The sequence below is a fragment of the Pteropus vampyrus genome, unplaced genomic scaffold, assembly GCF_000151845.1.
Source record: "Pteropus vampyrus isolate Shadow unplaced genomic scaffold, Pvam_2.0 Scaffold41, whole genome shotgun sequence".
NCBI lineage: Eukaryota > Metazoa > Chordata > Mammalia > Chiroptera > Pteropodidae > Pteropus > Pteropus vampyrus.
This window is the reverse complement of record NW_011888822.1, coordinates 3153735-3166449: the sequence shown is the minus strand read 5'-3', so window position 1 is coordinate 3166449 and position 12715 is coordinate 3153735. Positions and strand designations below refer to the sequence as shown.

The 12715-nt window shown below is 37.4% G+C and overlaps 1 protein-coding gene across 9 annotated transcripts in view; it reads left to right on the top strand.

Annotated features, from left to right (window-relative positions):
* Positions 1-12715, top strand: part of CADPS (calcium dependent secretion activator) — a 470394-nt gene that overhangs the window by 223144 nt on the left and 234535 nt on the right. The gene's annotated exons all lie outside the window — the stretch shown is intronic.

Below are 12715 nucleotides of genomic sequence, written 5' to 3'. Positions count from 1 at the left end.
ATTGTAAAATTTTTCAATTACATACATTGTTTGATCCTCGCACAACAGCCGCAGTGAGAGATGGGGCACACTATCATTATCCCCACTTTATAGATATAGAAACTGAGACTCAGGAGATTTGAAAGAAAGAGTGACTTTAAGGGCAAGTCATTTGTTCACATCACATGAGAAGTATAATGGTTCTCAAAATATGGCTCCTGGATCAGCAGCATCACATCAGCATCACCAGGAAAATTGTTAAAAATAAAAACTCTTGGGCCCCGCCCCAGACCTACTTATCAGAACCTGGGCAGGAACCCAGCATATCTGGTTTAACAAGCCCTCCAGGTGATTCTGATTCACACTAAGTTTGAAAATCACTGAACTATTAAGCAGCAAAACTGTGACTTGTGTATCCTGGTTCAATGCCAGCTCTATTGCACTTCCTTGAATCAAACCCATTAAAGAAGTGTACATTTTTGCCTACCCATATCGTTCTCTGTGTAATGACATTACCTATTATGGAGAAAAATTTAGCGATTTTTTTCAATATACATTGCTCATTATAGATCTCTGACACATGTCATTTGTTTCAGATTTTTAAATCAGTATCTCTGCCCCACCTCCTTTCTTCCCCTCCCCTTTCTCTTATAAGTGACAGGGCATACCACTGCATATGAGAATAGCAGGTCATTAAATGGAGTTCAAGGGTAGTGGTGGGAGGCACCATCTTGGTCCATCAAGCAACCAGCCTTTTCTTTAAGTCTAAAACAGAGAGTATGAAGATGTAGACATGTTTTTGTTTTGACCCAGTAATGTTGGCCAGCACAAAGTTTATGTATTATATTCCTCACTTTTTGGATTATTGTCAAAATTTCAAAATCAGATCTCTGACTTTGATTCTGATTCAGATTTCCATCTTCTGGTAGGAAAAATTACAGTATCTGGCAACAGTGTACTGTAGGAAAACAAGGCAACAAGGGGCTGTAACTAAGTAGCAAGCGCTCCATTTAGATGGAGCATGTGCTCTCCAGTTTGCCAAAGTCTCCACTACTCCCTATTGCATCTCTGACTCTAATACTGAATGCTACTTGCCTTTTATCTTAGCACTTGTATCATCACTTATCTTATTATAAAGAGAAAAATAAATTGATGGGCCTATGTCTCTGCCAAGTGCTGAATTAAAATCTGGACTATTTTTAAAGAAATAGGAAAGAGCCAATTTCTTTTGGAAAATGAAAACTAATCCTGTGTGTCTAACACAGAAAAGAGTATCCATTTTATATTACCTGTCTGGCCTCTGTGAGCACATGAGTTAGTGAGCCTTGTCTTTCCATCTAGGAAGAAATAAGCTACACTGTAAAGAATTACATCTTCATGCTAGACTGGTCCCAGCATGGCTGGTAGAAACCTAACAGAAGCCATCAGGTACCTGCTGGCTTTTTTGTAACTTCTCATCTCTATATTTTCCTCTGGATGAGTCTGCCCATGGGCTTTGGCAATAACCTCCACTATGTGTGATTCTGTTTCCAGGTGGTGATCATGGAAGTCCAAGGCCTCAAATCCTTGGCTCCAAACCGTATTGTATACTGCACAATGGAGGTGGAAGGAGGAGAGAAACTACAGACAGACCAGGCCGAGGCTTCTAAACCAACGTAAGTTACGTTTCTCCATGGTTCATCTGCCACAAGGTTGTCTTCATTGGCTCCATTTTGGGCAACTCCAAGTTAAAGTCTGGTTTCCCCAGAAGGTTCTAGAAGACATATACTTTGTTAATTTTCAAACGAGATGACTTAACTATATTTTTATTTGGCAGCCGTAGCAAGGATTCTGATTCCTTTAAAACAGAGAACAGAAGGAAATTAAACAATCTCTGGAGGCTTTATATATTCACTTTAGAGAGCCACAACTTCCATCCTATGTTATGGTGTACAGGAGAGTTTGATATAAATTTGTTTTATTATATTTTCTAAATAATATTTGGTTTATGGTATAAGCAACTTTTTTTCAAAATCTTTCTCTATGTGCCACAGTTATAAACATATCAGGAAAGCAACCTGATACATTATACATAGTACATTATTCATTAAGTCAGCACATATTTGTCAGATGCTCAGTGTGTGTACAAGGTACGGTTGTACAATGTAAAGGAAAATCGTCACCATTATAGCCCTACAGAGCTTACAGTTGAGTGTGAGCATCGGGAAAAGAACACACAAATATATAATTACAAATAATTATAAATGCTGAGAAGGAAAGAGTGCTTTGAGAAGAGAGAGCAGGAGAACTCGAACCAGTTTGAGGGCCAGAGTCCGAGTAGGCTTTCTTTAGGAGTTACAAGACATTGGGGCTAATATTATAAAAGTTGAGCAAAAAGAGTGGGAGTGGAAAGAGCATACCAGGTAGAGTCAGCTTATGCAAAGTCCTTGTAGCAAGAAGGAATTGAAAGAAGGCCAGTGGGGCTGGAGGTCAGAGAACAAGGTATGTAGGCCCTAAGCTGCCAGTGAGGAAGAAAGGGGCCATACCACGAAGGGCCTTGTTAGGTCTTGGAGAAAAAAGCATGGGATACATCATTAGATATTTGTTTTTTAAAAGATCACTCTGGCTACAGTGCAAGGGGCCAGAGTTGATGTAGAAGACCAGTTAGGATTTTATTGCAATGGTTCACGGGTCTGATGATGATTAATTCATTTGAGTCAATAGAATCTTAGGCTTCAAGGATTCTTGAGAGATCACTGCTCTCTTCTCTCCCTAGCCACTACCTCTCACTCTTTCTTTTCTATCTTAATTAAGCCAGCTTAGACTAACGAGAATTTTTTTATTGTTAATTCATAAGAAAGTCATAAAAGGGGTAACTCCTAACAGCAGCTCACTGCCTCTCCTCCCCCACGGCATTATGAGCTATTTAGCAGAACATGAATAACTTATTGGGATATTCAAACAAAATAGTTCAAAGAAAGCACTGAACATTTCCCAGACTAGAGAAAATCTGAGGGCATTGTATGCCTTCAAGTGGTTCTTTGCATGAATAGGCAAAGGCTTCAGATGCTCAGAAGCTAGGTGAAATTAATGAGTGCAGGAGGAAATTGAAACCAGTGCAACTTGTCACACACCATCCTTCCTCCTTTTTTTTAAACATAGTCTCAAACTTAAAATAAAGGTAATTTCTTTTTACTATCATTGATGAAATCTCAATTTTCTCCCAACTGTTACTGTGGCCTGACCATTATTAATGGTATTATATTATGCTGCATTATTAACATGTACTTTTTAAAAATGTGCCATGTATGAGGGAAGAGAAACCTATTTAGTGTTTCTGCCAACCTTTTAAGATATTGAGCCCAATATGATATCACAAGTTAGATAAAGAAGGGAAAAGCTCTGATTATTCTAACAGGCTGTTGTTTTATATGTGCTATTTTAACTCAGAATGTAATTTATATCATCTTATTGGGTTTAAAGGTTTCAATTGCCAGGGTAAATAATGAGCTGAATTTCATTTGCTTATGAATATTTAAAACAGAGCTTCAGATTACAAATATGAAATACTTGGGTCTACCTACTTGAAACACTCATATTTCACATATAGGTTTACTCATATTCATACACATATATTACTATGTCCATATAAATAAACACCTCACACTGAAATATTTTGCTTTTCTAGAGTATAAATTTTTGATTCCACTTCAATCAGTGGGTGATTAAAACTCCACAGAGGTTGGTTGGTTGGTTGGTTGGTTAGTTGGTTGTCTGGTTGTTTTTTTTTTAATATAGTAGAAATGCAGGTTTCATGACTGGTATCAAGTCAAATCAGTCAGCAGTGTCTACCTGGAGTGTTGTGTTGAGAAGGATTCTCAAGCCAAATCTGTATTCAGAGGAAAATAGTGCCACCATCATCTTATAATGTCTGCCACGGAAGTGGAATGGGTACAAGTGCCTTGTATTTACTATTTCTATAGTATCCCAGAGACATATATCCAGAGTTTGAAATCTACCAATGTTCTTTTTTTTTACTTGTCTCTTCCTTTATCCTTTTTATATAAATTCTCTTTATAACTTGTACTCATCTTTCTTTTAAATCTGAGTTGTTTTTTTTTTTCCTCTGCTGCCAGTTTTATCTGGTAGGATAATGAGACTGTTTGTGTAGGTCCATTTTCTTCCTTCCTCTCTAGTTTAGACTTACTCAGAATCTGCTCCATCATTTATTTTTTTGAAGCTTGTATTTATTCTCCTTTCCTCTCCTCTTCTATTTTCAGTTTCTCCCATTAGTTAGTAATCTTCAGCTGTTGTCTCTACTATTTGATTTTGATTTTCCCAAAAAGTATCCTTTTGAGGGTCACCTTTTATTTGTCCTAATAACTTTCATTATATGACAAGTTTACCTTTTTCCTGCCCAATTTGTCTTCTGAATCTTGTCTTTGACTATTCTTACAGCCAGAGGATGCCCATACTTTACTTATACATTCTAAAGCTTAAATTCCATTCAAGCCTACTTTATTCATTACTCAAATTCTATTGTTGATGCTACTAAATACTTCATCCAATAACTGGAACACTAACACCTTATCTTATCACGTGTCTACAAAAAATTTGGCTTTTTTTGTCCAAGTACAGTCACAAATCCAGGAATACATTATATTACTCAGTTTGTCCAAGAGCGTGTTTTTGGAACTTTAGTGTGTAAAATACTTGAAGAAAAACAAGAGTAGGGAGAATGGTATCTTGTTCAAGTGAGATTGAGAAAGACAAGACATTAGATCTCCATCCCTTTGTGAGTCCACAGTTAACACTAGCCTTGAAGATTTCTGATGGTAATTAAATTTGCTTATCCATGAATTTCCCAAATTTATTTTAACTAACACCTATTAGCATTCATTGAAATGCTGGTTTATATTGTTCAAACTCAGTAATGGAGGTTCCAAATTTTCACCTCCTTTATCAATGTCATCTCTACACTTAGAACCAGGGTCCTTCCTAGCACAGTCATTCTGGATCAGTTGCATATAAGAATGCTGTGTTCATGAGTTAAATATACATGTTGTTTTTTTTTTTTTTTTTGCTTTTTTTTTAATTGTGTGTATATATGTGAATAGCCCCCACTCGTCCTTCTTTTTATCAACTTTTGCTACATGTGGATTACTTTCAGGCAGACTATATCTCCTCTCAATTCTATTGTCCTCCTCTCCTGGGATTTTAATGTGGAAAACCAGGACAATATATGATCATAAGCTTTCAAGATTTATATTTATTTTTAAAAATATTGCCTTCATTTGCAGCATATTGTTTTTGCCTCTTGTAAGGAAAGCATCGGGGTTGCTGAAGTAACTGAAATCATGTTTTTAGGTGAGCAATCTCAGAAAGGCACAGAAATGGGGAGGGGAAATACTTGTGGATTCAAGAAAACAGATCTACTTGTCCAGCTCCTTTGAAATAGAGCAGAGGATTTTTCTTCCCACAGGCATTGTTTTTCAAAGGGTGTCACTCTTACCTCTGCTGATAACAGAGATTATGTTAAGTATTACCAAGACATGGCATTGAGTAACATCAAATCACGTAATAAGAAAGTTACTTCTTTTCCTTTTATCTTGCAATTCTTCTGATCAGGTGAAAGAGAATGTTTCGATTGATTCTAGTAAATCTTTAGCACTTCCACAGGCTTTATTCAGGCTCAGAGCCTTCTGCTGGCAAGAGCCCCCAGTTAAAATTTAATAGCATTGTTTAGACCTCATTTAACCAAAAATGTTTTCTGTGCACATGGCCTTGGAATAGTTGAAATGGAAACAGAATATCTTTCCCTAATGGCTCCTTTGAAATTTAGATGCAGGAAATGATACGATACATGAGAGTCTCTACTTGTATCCAGCTAGTGCTGGGGCTGCCGCCATGAATAACACAGATCAAATCTTGGCCTCATGGAGCGTATGTTCTGGTAAAGGACATAGGCAATAAATAAATGACTAAATAAGTATGAAGTTTGTGTTACTTTAAATGACTAAATAAGATCGTAGTTTGTGTTACTTTCCATTCATGGCTGGTAGTGCTGCTTTGCCTTTTGCATCCGTGACATATATTTTCTTTTTTAAAGAAACATTAACATTTAAAAAGTGAATTATTTAAATAAAATATATTAAGTAAATAATAGCACAGATGGTACCCAGATATGATTTTTTTAAAAAGATAATCATGAAAGTATCTTGTACTGGTATGTGGAAATAGCAAAAATTGGGAACATGGTATGCAAATTACTTTAGAAAAATTGATGTGAGGAAACCTGACGTATTCTATGAGTACAAGATATACTTTAAAATGATTATCTCTCTCGGTGGACTTGTACAGTATAAATTATCCTCTAAAAAAAGCATGCCCCGAGGATTAAATATGAGAGAAATATAAGTAATTTTGATGAAAAGAAGGGCATTTGAGTTAGCAGCGCAATATCGTACTGACTTATCCGAAATTATATTCTTCTGAATTGAAACCAAGGATACCATTTGGCATTTGCTTATTTAACAAGTTCATTATTCCCTGACAAGCCACATGCTTCATGATGTTTGGATTTCATTATTGTCAGAAATTCAAAAACACAATCAAACCATTTCCTGCCACTTTCCAAGGGAATAAGAAAATAAAATACCTTAACTGGTGAATCTTGTCATACCCCTAGCATTTTTCAATGGCATCTTATCTGATGGGACTATATTTAAAAACAAACAAACAAATGAGCAAAACACAATAACTTTCTATAGCATTTTTTTGTTCTGTGAAACATATTATTTGTCCTAATGGTACAACTCAGAATGGGTCAGGCTTATTATACCCAAATTATTCATAGAAATGCAGTTCCATTAAATTGTCCCCACATTAAGTCAGTTACAAAGTCAGAAAAAGGAAGTTGCGCCCTCCAATTCTTTGTGTTGTGCATCATCATCTTCTTAATGACACTTCCTTTCCCAATATAACTAAAAATGTTTTTGTGTACTGGGCCTTGCAATGGTTTAAATGGAAATAGAATATCTTTCCTGAATGGCTCCTTTGAAATTCAGATGTAAGCGAATGATACAAAGGGTAGGCATTTGCATTCTCTCAACAAGTATATACATGTGGAATATTCTTCTTGATTCCAGGTAGTACTGGAGCTATACACATAAATAACACAGATTAAGCCTTGGCCTCAAGGAGCATATGTTCCGGTAAAGGACATAGGCAATAAACAAATGACTAAATAAATATATAATAGCAAATTATATTTTCACTATGAAATAAATGAAAAAGCTGCTGCAATATAAATTGGTGGAGATGTAGGGAACTCTAGTGTCTAAGAAAGCCCATTCAGATTAGGTAATGTGTGAGTGGATATCTGAAGGATAAGAAGGAATCAGCCATTAGAAGAGCCAGGAAAAGCATTTCAGGCATAGGAAACAGTAGATGCAAAGGCTTTGAGGTAGGAAGGGGCTTGATGTGTCCCTGGACTAGAGAGGAGGGCGGTGTGACTAGAGATTAGTCAGTGCGGGAAAGCATGCTATGGGAAGAGTCTAAAGAGCAAAGCAGGGCCAGACAACTCAAGCCCTTAGAGGCCACATGAAGGGTTTGAGCTCCATTCTAAGACCATGGAGAAGCCACTAGAGGATTTTAAGCCAGGGAAGGTATGATTGGATTTCCACCTGGAAAACTGAAACATCTTTACGGACTAGAGTAAACATGGAACAACAGGCATATTGGTCAACAAATATGGAGCACTAGTATTGAAGTGGAGAATAATGCTGACGTGACCCTTGATATTAAGCCATGGAGAAAAGCTGGCTGGAAGTATCTAAGTACCTAGGCACAAAGTGATAATTTCTTCAGGAGCCACTGTAGTTTTGAGAAAAGGGACCTCCTGAGAATCAGTTTCTTTCTTACCTACCTTTCTCGGAACTCTGTGCTCAAAGTCACAGTCCAAGAGACATTTATGAAGTATGGAGTGGGAGCTTGTATACCATTTCTCTTGTTCTTCTTTTCTGAGAAAAAGACTTAGCTTCTTTCAGAGTTATAATTAAATCATAAATGATAAAGGCCAACACTGACCCAGAAATTCAATTTTGCTAAGCTCCCTGAAGATATGTAGGTTGGGAGGAAGCAAAATTATAATCACAGTTTGAGATGCTTAGGGACTGTCCTGCCTCCCAGATCAGAAAGCCTAGTCAAAAAGGCACAACTTTGATTGAAAAGCAGTTTGTGTTTGTTTGTGAGCTGAAGGTTGAAAGTATGCTGTGAAAAAAACAAACAGTAGAGTTGTCAGTGAAAAGCAATGGGGTGCTTGAGAACAAGCTTTGGAGGAGGAGCCCCTAATGCTGCACCCTTTATAACCCAAGTCCGTTATACATTTTCCACCCTTAGCAATTCTATGTATATTTTTCATTTGGCTGATCCAGAGAAGAATCATAATGGTAGAACTTAAGGCAGAGTTTTCAGGAATTGCAAGTAACATTGCTTTGGTGAAATTTCTAGTGTTGGTAGGAGTTTTGGCATTGGGTGGTCGAGTGGTGCCTGGAATTTGGCAGTTAGACAATAATGATCTATCCAAATGTGAGAGATTCATGGAAGTTCTGATTTCATGAGAAGTCCAGCATTATTGGGTAGGCGTGAAGTGAAGTATTTTTTTTTAATAGACTTTTAAAGACTAAGTGACAATCGGTCCTTTCCTTTCTAGTTCAGCTCCTTGAACACCTTGCCTGACCTTACTTGCCAATTATATCTAATGCTGACATAATCTGAGAACCTGACTGGTTGCACATTACACTATTCAGTGGAAATCTAGCTCAATACATTTCTCCTCGAGTGTGAAAAACCACTATACTTGATAGTTAGTGACCAGGAAGAATCTAGGAAGGAGTGTCATATAGTTATTACCCGTAACAATAGGATGCAGCCCAGAAACTCTACATTCTCACTAATAAGAAAACAAGAGGCTTGGTTTAGATCTATCAATGCATGAAAACAGTGTGGTGTTGCAGACAAGAACATAGAATGCGAAGTCACAGTGCTAGATCCATATCTCAGCTGTGTGACCTTGGGCAGGTTACCTAACTCTTTAGGTCTCATTTTCTTCATTCTTGTGAAAATTAAATGAATTAACATTTTAAAAAATACCTAATTAAATGCCTGTCACATAGTAATTATGTTGGCTATTATTATCATGGCTTTATTCTTGTTTGGAGGGAGAAAGGAAGAGAGGGAAAAAAAAAAAAAGGTGACCTAGGCCTAAAACAGTAATCACTGATATTGATTCAGGCCAGGTGCTGTACTAAGTGTTTCATACTCAAATGTCTGTAAGATAGGTACTATTGTTAGTCCCATTTTACCGACGGAAATAACTGAGATTCAGAGAAGTTGAGTGACTTGTTCAAAGTTGCACAGATAGTAAATAGCTCGGCCAGGAGTCAACCACAAAGCCTGTAATTTTTTATTATTATTTTCAGATATACAGGTATACGGTACAGTAGTTAGACATATATATAATTTATGAAGTGATCTTGCCCCCTAATTAGCCCATACTTTTGACTTATTCTGCTACTATGCCTTTCTGAAATATAAATCATGCCACTAAAAGAAGGTATTTTAATTAGCATTAATTACTTAGCAAAACTATCTAACAGGGCTCATTCTCTTTCCATAAATCCAGTTTTTTTGAGTGTAGGTTAAATCACTGCCCCTACTGAAATGGTGATGAATGTGCTGCTGCACATTACCATTAGCTCAATGCAGACACTCAGCTCCCCAGGCATAGTTCAGCCCATATACTGTAGCCCTATTAGGTGCTACATATGTGAGTCCGCAAAGATGAGTCAAAGATGGTCCCTTTCCTCAGGGAGCTTACAAAACTCCAGGAGAGCCACTAATGGTAATGATCATCATCCTTCTTCTGGAAATCATTATCAAAAACATTTGCCCTTACCATTTTTTTTTCTTTAATCTACTAGGTGCCAGGCACTGAGCTAGCTGGTACCATATGGCTAATTCTGACAGACCTGGATTTAAATCCCAGCTCTACCACTCACAGCTGGGTGTCCTTGAGTAAGAGGATCCTCCGCATCAAGCTTCAGTGTTCTCAGATTTAAAATGGAGACAATAATACAACCTGCCCCATGGTGTTAGTGTTGAAAAATGATATGATTTGTGCTAAAAGCTGAGTTCAATGAACAGCGTATCATAACCTCTTGAGAAATATTATTAATAGCCAATAAGCCACTATAATCTCCCTGAATTCTACATGGTACTGTTGATAAATAGGTACCCGCTATCCCCTGATTTCATACGAAGGAAATGAAGCTCAGGGAAGTTAGAAAGCTTGCCCTAAAATCCTACAACTCCTCAAATGCAGGCTTTATGACTCCAAACACATGAGGAGCAAATAGCCAAGTCTGCCAAAGGAGAAAGGGCACTATTGCCAAAACACTTCCCAGAGCCAGAGGACAGACACTCATGATGGGTGAACTGTCATCAATTTGATGATACAAGAGTTGCTTCCTAAAGACAAGAGAAATGAAAAAGGGTAGTGTCCTCCCTGAGTTCTCATCTGGAATCACAACACACCACATCAACCAGCCCCCTACAGCCCCCTACAGACCATTCTTTCAGCTTCTTTCTGGATCAGAGCCTTTGTTGGAGAGAGGTTAGAGTGCTGCTGAGATAATACTTTCTGCATGTTCATAAGTATCTTATTTGTTTTATAGCTAATTCCCTTGTGCTGTGATATAGAGCTCACCTCACTGCAGGGATGCAGATGACTGTGGGGCCTTCAGAGAAGACAGATGCTCTTCTTGGCATGAGGCCAATCATCTGGGTGTTTGGAAACTTCTGGGGCTCTGGTGCTTAAATCTGATGCTTAAAAATCAAAATTCCTTGGTTTTTCCTTGGTAAAGACTTAAAAACTCTCACCCCAACCCATAGCTTCTGGTTCAGAAGGTTTGGGGTGGAGAAGCTATTTTAGGGAGACTTTTCAGGGAGCTGGAACTTGGTTGGAAACATTTTAGTGATTATATGGAAAATAAGGTTTAGCATAGGCATCAGAACAAAAGCTTTGAACGAAATAGTCTCTAGTTTGGATCCCAATTGTGCCACTGACATTGTTACATTGGATAAGTTACTAAATTTTTTCTGAACCTCAGTTTCTTCATCTGTAAAATGAGACAAAGGATACTTTTATCATAGACTTGTTGATGAGGACTCAAATTTAATAATATATGCAAAGCACTTGGCACAAACGTTAGAGCTGTTATTTTTATATTTATAATTATTGTTGACATCAGTGGAGCCAGGATGAAAATGAAAAGAGCACAGGCCATCAAAATCAAGTAGTATGAACTCATGATACCTTATCTCTCAGTTAGATGCCTTTTTATCGTTTCCCTTGGAATGTGTTCATTTATAAGTAGATTTCTTGTACTTGGAAAAATCTATGTATTCAAGCTAGTTTTTTTTTTTTATATAATGCCTTACATGTAATAGATGGTCAATAACGCTTGATTAACTTAGAGCTAAGCTTTAAAGGCTAATGGTGAAGGGCTCTGGGAAAAGCTAAAACGGGGGCTGTATGATGGGCTTGAAAACCTCTTTAAAATACTGATGATCATAATGATAATTAAGGCAGAGATTTCTCCGCTCAAATGAGTGCTCAATATTCAAAAGAACAGATGGCTGCAAAATATCCAAAAGAGCACAAAAATCTGAAAAATAAAGCGAACCCATTGTATGAACTCTTCTTGATGCCAGACCACTGTCACTTTTCAAGAAATGAACACACACACACACACACACACACACACACACACACACACACACTCCAAGGGATTGCTAGGTGCATCACAAGTTAAAATAAATCTATATAAATTGAGGGATATCTTGACATTTAACAAATAGGCTGTCATGCAATCTCATTAAGGTTTTAAAACGTGTTTTTCTTTTCTTTTGTAAATTTACTAGAGAGATAGAAGGGATAAAAAGAGAGCTCTTGTCTATCATTACATTACATACCAACAAGTACAAGGAATTACAATATCAATATTTGAGAACTATTAGAAAAGAGGAATTAGAGGCAGGAATCTCAGTGTCTGAAGTTCCAGTTCTGTCCTGCCATGTGTTTTCACTGTGGTTTTCTCCTCACTAGTCAAATCATGCAAACTATTTCTATTCCAATTACAAAACTAGGTGATTTTCTGTTGAGTCAAATATATTAAGGCTTGGGACCTGAAAAATTCTTCTCTTTCTCACTTTCCTACTTTAGAGAGAACCCAGACAAAACAAACAAACAAATCTCAAAAACAGCCTGTTCTCTAAAAATGACAGCCTCCAGAAGAATTCGTTGTGCTCTTTTGGTTATTTGCAGTGATCGGATTCATCCAATGGGTCTACTGCATGCTGATCCCACAAATACATGTAAAACAAGGAGAGAATCAGATCCACTCCATCCGTTCAATCAGCCCTTCCTTCCTCTGTTTCATCTGTGGGAGCGGTTACTTTGTGTAAATACTGCGTAAGGTACTGGGGATACAGCAGTGAACAAAGAAGCAAAAATTCTGCCTCTGTGGCACCCACGTTCTAATGGGACAGACTAACATTAGACAAGACCATTTTAAATCATTGGATAGAGTCGTATCTGACTTTGGCTTTGGCCTCACAATTCAGTCAAAATCTACTACATAGCTTCCCTCAAACTTGCCTTTGAACAGCCTAATAGTCAAATGTTATTTCAAAG